The following is a 9,057-nucleotide window of genomic DNA, read 5'->3' as shown; positions in this document are numbered from 1 at the left end:
GCACTTTGCATGAAACGGAAGGCAGATGATTTCTCGTGCTCTGATTGGACGAGAGGCCGCCACCTCCCATTTTGAACACACTCTAAACCCTATCACTTGTACTGACTCATAACTATTAAGGTTACACAACTTAAATGTCATTTTGTAGTTGATTCAACTATAAAGTATTAAGCTCTATCAAGATTTTTTCAAATTTAACTTAACAGTGCTAAATATTTTAAAGCTTATTTGTATCTAGCACTCAAAAATTTTAAGATCCCTGAAGTAGCGTCATGACGTCATCACGTACTGGTGGGAGGGTCTTTCGTTTTCTCTACGTTAGCTCAGGTGGCCATGTTGGATTTGCCGAATGCGAGTATGCGACGTTTGAAATTGAAAGTCGAGCATTTTATTTTTCTGCAAAGCGTTGCGATTTCGTCCCGCTTCAAGACGCCCCAACCTCGGGGTTTTTTTCCATCCGCCTCATCGCTGATGGTGCCGTCTTGTCTTCAGCCCTGATTTAATTTGGTAAGTATCGTTCATGGTTTATTTTGAATGAATGCTTTAAGAATGCTCTTATACTACCGTAAATGTGGTTTACTGTTGTTTAAACATATGTGTGTTATGATTGTTTTAGAGATTAATGTGGAAATGTATACATGATTAGTTTGTCATAGCAGACGTATGGCGAGCCAAACCCAAATACATTTCTGCCCGTACGTTTAGTTACGACAGTGATGAGGTTTTTTTTTTTTTCAGAGGTAGAAATGGTCTGTTATGCTGCAATCACACTAAACATGATCCGCGTGTGAAATTCGCGTTGGAGGCCTCTGTCTGTGGCTAAAGTTTGCTGCTGGACATTTGTCCAAAAATGTCACTCAAAGCCTCTAACGGTTGTGTGGGAGGAGCTACCGCCAACAGTTTTAAGCCTGGTTGCTACATGGAAGCATTGGGTTTTGAATGCAGCTTTAAGCTTTTATAAATCACTGATCTCCGTTATAAAAACGGTTTTTGTAAAAATAAATTAATCAACGTGCTCGTGTTGTGTTCAGGTACCGAACTACAGAGTGTTCAGTGTTTCACCTCCAGGTAGACGCCAAGGCCAGCCAGGTAACTTGTCTCAGTTATTTGTCTAGAGCTATTTTAAAAAAACAAAAAATGCAATAGGTTGTGTAGTGCAATAAATGTTTTTTGATCAGAATATAATTGAAACATTTTTTAACATTGAAAAATCTCTTTTGGACTTTTTCAGATACTGAACTTCAGAAACTGAACTTCAGAAAGTTCACCAGAAAGTCACCATTTCACCAGAAAAGAGGTGTCAGTGGGTGAGTTTTATACTTATTTAATATATTCATCCTGAACTATTACCATTATTAGATTTATACGGCAGCATGGAAACATTTATGCACATTTTAACTAGCCAAAGGTCTAAATAGAGCTGAAATTATTTACAATTTAACTAAACATATTTAGATTGCAGGCTGAAGGTGGCACAATGGAATGGAGGTGCAAGTTGTGTTCTGTTACTTTGGCACTATGCAGTACTACATATAATACTGCAGTACTACATAGCCAATATTCCAAAGTGTTTCCACTGCCATGTATGTGGAAACACTTTGGAATATTGTCATGTCTTTATGACAGTATATTACAATAATAAAATGATGTTGCATTAGCACCATTCCATCATTTGAAACCATGAAAACTCATCTGTCAAGATCTGAAATGGATTTATGTAGAGTAGATGCAGTCAGAGGAAATTGTGCAGTTTTTACATGTTTGTGTAACTTAAAGCTGCCCTTTTCTGAGACTAAGTCCACCAGAACAGACAGGAACTGGCCAGCTTGGTTAGGATTTATGACCTCCAGGTGAATTTCTAATGTGCATAATTCAAAAACGGATAACAGCTGTAAGAAGCCACGGTGTAACTTGCCTTAAAAATGACTTTGGGTCTTTGACCTGAAGTGGATCATGCCATGAACACTGTATTGTACTCTCACTAGAAATAGACACCTAGAAAAGGTATCATTTTATTATTTCTTAAAGTTCCTTAAATAAATATTGGAAGTGTTTGCCCTTCATTTGCTTCAATAGTAATGGATATTTCTTTTTATTCTTTTAGGACCAGCGTGACGTGAACATGAGACGGGCACTTGTCCTCCTTGCACTTCCTGTTTATCTGCATGAAGATGCCTCCAACTTCTTCAAGACCTGTACAGTAAGTGCACACGACTCCCTGTCAATGGTTTTCACTAATCCTTTAATATTGATTGAGATTTTATTGAGTGACATAATAAATAGGGCAATTGTTTGTAGTTTGTAAACTGAGTGATATTTTTAAATGGTTTTAAAAATGAGATGGAAGATGAGACGAACATCAGGGACTCCTGATTGGAAGGAGTGGGAACATTTTCATTTACCTTTTTCTGCTCCTGATCCATCATTATTTGAATAAAGAAAAATGAAGCTTTAGTCTTAAATTATTTTATAAATGTCCTCCTTCAGAAAAATGCTAAAGAACTTTTTAAAAACACAATTTTAATTGGAGTTGGTCCTTAAAACATCATAGCCAGTTGATTAAAAGCTAACAGAATGTTAGCATGAAAAGATTCCCATTGACAGATGGCAGGAATGTCAGTTTTGGACATTAGTGTGATGAATATCTTTGAGGGTCTGAACTCATCTGTGTTTTTTGTTTTGTATTTTCCAGAATACCAGACCTCACAGACACTGCTGTGGGTATCTTCTCAGTTGTCGTGGTGACGCTCCGGATGCTGCCGTCAGTGGTCCCACACATCTGGCTGACTAATCTCTTCTAACTCTTCGGGGACATCTATGCTCTGGACCTACAGCACCCCAAAAAACTTGAACTTGCCTTCATATTTATTCAGAATGCTGTCTTGAACCTTGAGGACAGCAAACCACTGAAAGGACATTTATTGACGCTGAAGAATGTTTCGTTGAGTGAGTCTTCCAGAATGGACTATTTGTTGGTTTAAGTGTTATGTAACTAATGTGTTTTGTTGTGATCATATGCTTTTTCTGCCGTACAATACAAAACCAACTCTTTTTGTCAATATGTTGTGTGGCACTCTTCTAATGCCGTGTTTTTTGCACTTATTGTTTCTTCATCCTCTTGATATTTGTGCTTTTTTTTTAAAGAGCAATTAAAAAAAGTGTATTAAGCAATCACTATTGTGTGGCCTTCACGTTTGTTGGTTTTTATCAATGTTAGCCTTTAAAATGTAGTGGGGCAGTATCAATATCTCTGTTTAGAATACATTTTAAGCTGAAGAATTTTAAATATTTTCAATGCTACACATTTAATGAGTTAAAGAATTTATAAAGCATTTGAGTGAATTTTACATATTTTATGAGTTGAGTAATATAAAAATATAGTTAGTTAAAGCGTTTTTTAGTTGGAAAATATTAAAAACTTTAAGTAAATAATCTCTCTCTTATAAGTTGAGGAATCTTAATATTTTTTATATGAAATAATACAAATGTAAGCCAACTGACAATATGAATTTTAATAAATGTTAACTTAAAAGTTTTAATAATATAACTTAACTGTTGCGTAATCTGTTACACAATAATTTTTAAGTTCAGTCAACTCGCTTAGGGATTACAGTGCAGACGCTAACATGAACCAGCAAGAAATCCCAAATTAACAGACTTGTGGTGTGGAAAAGTATGTTTTTCAGCTAGCAGGAATAATCAAAGTATCCGTTCTCTGTTTCAAAATGAGATTGCCACAAAACCGTATGTTATCTCATACTGGAACAGCTTTGGATGTAGAATTCAGTGGGAAAAGGTTTGGACCCTGCCACAAAAGTATTTCATCACCAATAAAATCAGAGAAATTTCTATCAAAATTCTTCACAAATTTTATCCAGTGAAACATTTCTTTACTAAGTTTAAAAAAGATCTGGACATAAACTGTTCATTCTGTCATTCCTCACCAGAAACTGTGCCTCATCTTTTTTGGTTTTGCTCTTTCACTCAACTATTTTGGAAAGATGTGATACATTTTATAAGAACTCATCTATGTGAAGATTATAGATTATTTTACGAGCATATTATTTTTGGATATTTTACACAAGAAAGACTTAATGCAGAAAAAATATATGTAGTTAATTTACTTATAATTATGGCTAAATACTTTATACACAAATGTAAATATGCCAACAAAAAAAACGTGTTTTATGTTTTTCAGAAAGAAATGGTTTTGTATGTGAACAGTATTAAATCTTCCACTAACAAAAAAGCTGTCAGAACAGTTGAAACATGGTCTCTCCTGAAACTTTAACAGATTCCTTTGCCTTATTATTTTTGTTTTCTTTTTGCATAACCTGTTTTACATGGTTATCATTATGTTTTTTTGTTCATTCTCATGGCGAACGTGAAGATTGTATTTTGCACACAGTGGAGTTTTGTGTTTGGTATTTTGTATGTGCAAGATATTGTTAATAAAGTTTATTTTAAAAAAAAAACGAACCGGCAAGAAGTAGCCACGGGGGTCCTGCAGCCATCGGAACCTTAACAAATATTTCATCTCCACCTCACCGTTGCCTTTTTTAAGAAATGACAGCTGGTTTTCCCACATTTATATGTAGTTATGGATCGAAAACAAGAGGAATTTGTTTTAATGTAAATGCGTGTTCCAGCGTCTACAGGAAGTGTCGCCCATAATTCACGCAAAGGCTCATGGGGGCTAGGAATAAGGTGGATACGGATTTTCTGTTTCGGTGGCACTTCTATTACCATTATTGGTATTTGAGACATTCCTTTGTGTCTCTAGAGATGCAGACAGATTTGTGACCACTTGAGGTGAAGATAAAATATTTCTTAAGGTTCCGATGGCCTTCTTATTGGTTCGTGTTAGCGTCTGTTCAAAATGGGAGGTGGCGGCCTCTCGTCCAATCAGAGCACGAGAAATCATCTGCCTTCCGTTTCATGCAAAGTCACTTCCTTTTCATTCAAAATGCCTTCCTTTTCATGCAAAGTGCCTTCCTTTTCATCCAAAGTCACTTCCGTTTCATGCATACTCCTCTCTCACACACACATATAAACTCTTCCTCACACGTTCATATATACTTGTCTTTCACATACATACATTCTTTTTTAAGAGTGACAATGAGAGTGAGAATGTATGTATGTGTAAAGTAATATATATGCATGCGAGAGAGAGAATATATGGATGTGCAAGTGAGAATATATGTATGCGAAAGAGAGTATATATGACTGTGAGAGCAAGAATGTATGAATGTGAGAGAGAGAATATATGGATGCGTAAGAGAATATATGTATGCGAAAGAGAGTATATATGACTGTGAGAGCAAGAATGTATGAATGTGAATGGTTCAGAATAAATAATGTCTTATACGGCCCCTCATAGAGAATGCCAAATCACCAGTTTCAAAGTCTGTGAAATAATAGATGATAGAAAACTGATAGTGGCACAATTTTTCTTTTCTTCCAAGCACGGGGATGCTGCCCCCCATTGAAATTCACCTTTATCCAAAGGTGGATAAAGGTGGAAAGATTTCATGTAATCCATGGACACCAGTGAAGATCACAAATCATTGAAGAAAAAAGGTTCAAAGCACTGCTAGTGGGTCTAGATGACCCAACTCCCAACGTTAAAGTGCCTAGGATAGCATAAGGGTTACAAGGCGTACAGCCAGATTTTGAACAAGCTGCAGCAGGTTGATAGTATTTTTCTCAATACCAGAAAGAAGAGCATTACAACAATCTATCCTAGATGTTATAAAAGCATGGATTCATGTTTCAGCACTGGCTTTGGAGAGAAAGGGTCTCACTCAGGCAACATTTCTAAGATGATAAATTCAGTCTTTGTAACTTGGATTGCGTGTGCTTCAAAGGTAAGATCTGCATCTAAAATCAAACAGAGGAGGAGGGTGGGGGGGCATCACTGTGAGTAATCAGGAGATGTCCCCTTAGTGCCCTACTCGCCAATTTTAACTGCACCCCCCTTAGTACACACACCCCTCCCCCTTCAATATATACATTCAAACATAAACACACACACATGCACACAAACACCCTCTCAAACACCCATACACGCACACACATTTTACAAGGAAGGTGGGACCTGGGTCCATCTGTCCCCTACCCCTTCCCTGGTGGGGGGTGCGGGCCCCTTGGCGACGGCGGCCGTGTCCCTTGGGTGCCGGCTCCCTGGGCCCGGCGGTGCTCTCTCCGCACGGTGGGGGGGTTCATATTACACCTGAGCCGGGGGTGTTCGTGTCCCTGGGGGGTGGGTCCTGGTCCTTGCCCCTGGGCGCTGGGCCCCGCCAAACTTCCAACATGGCCGAGCCTGGTCGGGCCATATTTATAACATCCCTTGTGGGCCGCCCTTTTTTCCCCGGGGTTCCCCCCTCCTGGGCGGGGGCGGCGGGCCCCTGCCTTGCTCCTACCTGGACCAACCGTGGGCCGGGTGGGTGGCTGCCTGGAGTGCGGAGCGGGTCTCCCTTGGGGGGTCCTGGCTCGTACCTGGGGTCGGGGCGGGGGGATGCCCGGAACTCCTGGGTGGTGGTGGGGTGCTCGTCTGGGGCTGTGGGCGTCCCTCTCCGGTGGGGCCCTGCGTTGGGCTCTTCCGGCGCGGCGGGGGGCTGCTTTCCTGGCTGGGCTGGGGCGGCGCTCTCTTTCCCTCTGCGCCTCCCTGCTCTCTGGCTCTGGGGGCCTCGCGGCGGTCCGGCTGGCCCTGGCCTGGGTGGCGGTCTTGGTCGCCCGGGGGGCGGTTGTTCCCTGCCTGTTCCCGTGTGGCGTTGGGGGAATTCCGGCTGCCGCTGCTGCTGCGGCGGGGGTATGGGTGTGGGGGTGGCTGGGCGCTCCTCCTCCTTCTTTTCACATTCCACCATCCATTTTAGAAGAACATAAACACTCACCTGAGCACAGGTGTTAGCTCACCTTTGCACTAATAGTTTGCATGATTGAATGAATGAAAGATTTCACACTAGTTGGTTTAAAGGCATAGGTATGCGTTCGTGAACACTATCTGTTTTGTGTGCATGTTGACATGTGGACATTTTTGCGGCTAGCAGGTGTGTTGATAATATTTGAGTGTGTGTGAACAGGCCCCGCCCCTTTTTGTACTACATTTGAACCGTACCGTAACGATAAACAACCAGTAAACCTGTCTGCTCTATGCTGCTTCATGGTCTTACCCCCCTTCCCCTCCTATTATCACCCTCCTACCCCCCCCTCTCTCTAACGTCCCTCTCTCTTCTTCCCTTCTTTCCTTTTCCGTCCGGTCCAACACCAAAGATTTTCAAACATGATTGAAATTAATAAATTTTGGCCTCAATTACAAAAGGGGTTTATTCAGACATACCTTTGGTTTGTCTGAAGATGAATAACCCCTCTTGTTAAAATAAAATATGTCCAACACAAGAGGCCCTCAGCTCTCATCTGTTTGCCTAGCTGTTGGACAGGACAAGTTAAAAAAAAAAAAAGAAAAAAAAAAAATCAAACAGAGGGTTCTGACAACAATGTGTTGTGTTTTGACATGTTTTGTGGGGGAAAAAAATCATTTTAATTCATTTCGTAACCCATTCAAGTTGTCATCATCAGGACACAGTAGATTTATAAATGATGTTCCAATTCTGTTCCTACTCCGGAACTACAAAAAAACTGTGTTATATATTATTCGTCCAAAATACCATTCTTTTTTTTTTATATACAAAAAGGGGTTTATTCAGACATACTTCTGGTTTGTTAGAAGATTCATAACCCCTGTTAAAGTAAAATATGTCCAACACAAGAGGCCCTCAGCTCTCATCTGTTTGGACAGCTAATGGACAGGACAAGTTAAAAAAAAAAAGTTCTTGCTAATCTTAATTTTTCTCATAATTCTTTCTGTAGTGAAAGAGTTTAATTGGAAATTTTCAAAATGACACTGAATCTTTTCACTGCATGAAATCCACAAAATAGATTTTTATTCAGATTTGGTTTAATGCTCGGCGTCCTGGATTTTATTACTGGTGACTCACCAAAGACTGAGATTTAAACGTCAGGCACTTGTGTTGACATCATCGTCTGGACACCCAAAGCCCCTCCCCTCTCTGTGAGTTTGTGTCCGAGTTCCCTCACTGCTACTATTGCTGCTTCATTGTTGTTGTTTTATCTTATGTACGGCGATCTTGGCTAACAGGAAAGGTACCAAACAAATAGAATTGATTATTGTTATTATTATTGTTCTGTAACAGGTATACTTATTACAGAATTTTGAAATATCCATATTTTCCGTATATTACAACTGCTGGTTTTAAAACTTGTAAGTACCGGTAGTAATAGAAGAAAATGGGTAAACTAAATGTATTTACCAAAAAGAATTCATTTTAAACTTGATAATGAGAGTCTTTGGTGTTTATTGAAGTAGCAAATACACAGGGATCTACATTTCGCCTAACTTCCTTTAAAGAGAAAATAGATCAAACACGGGCCTATGTTTGTTAGAGTGACCAAAACAAATGATGCATTAAAAAATCAGGTTACTACTTTTACTATACCAAGTCAACAACAACAGGACAGATGTCTATTGGCTCTGTGAGAAAAGAGGACCAGATACATCTATTAAGAGATTTGAAATACAATTAAAGTATTTGGGTTACTTAACATGTTACTTTAACATGTGAAATATTCTTAAAATTAAATACTTATTAAATACTTATCCTTTCTATGATACAGAAAAAAGCAATATGTTACTCCAAGACATTACTTTTTTATGAGCTTCTCCCAACACTAATCACAGAGTCGTGCAGGAAAGTGGTTGACCTTTTTTGTGCCTCATCTACAGAGAGGTAAACCCACCTTGTTAACCTTCTTGCAGTGGAAGAGCAGAGTTCTGCCTCCCCTCTGCAGTTTGCCTTTCTGCAGAGGCTGAGTGAGTGTCTGACCTATTGATTGTTGCTAATTGCCTTCACTTCTTTTAACCGGGCAAGTCAGAGAGCCCAAAACTGCCAAAAGAAAATCATTGCTCATGTTAACTTTGTGAGAGCAGCTACATTAATTTAGCCTAAGAATGAACCTGTATTGATGGCATTTTTATTT

At 39.4% G+C, this 9,057-nt stretch overlaps 1 long non-coding RNA gene across 1 annotated transcript; it reads left to right on the top strand.

The window, feature by feature from the left end:
• Window positions 1-328: 328 nt before the first annotated feature.
• On the top strand, window positions 329-2,882 carry LOC144992380 (uncharacterized). Its single transcript, XR_013656273.1, has 5 exons — window positions 329-507; window positions 1,032-1,089; window positions 1,232-1,307; window positions 2,105-2,200; window positions 2,693-2,882. It is a non-coding gene; the product is annotated as an uncharacterized LOC144992380 (long non-coding RNA).
• The last annotated feature ends 6,175 nt before the right edge of the window (window positions 2,883-9,057 follow it).

This window comes from Oryzias latipes, chromosome 6 (genome assembly GCF_053564925.1).
Source record: "Oryzias latipes strain Hd-rR chromosome 6, Olatipes_Hd-rR_3.1".
In the NCBI taxonomy this organism is placed as follows: Eukaryota; Metazoa; Chordata; class Actinopteri; order Beloniformes; family Adrianichthyidae; genus Oryzias; species Oryzias latipes.
Note: the sequence above shows the minus strand (reverse complement) of the source record. Positions and strands in the feature narration are given on the sequence as shown.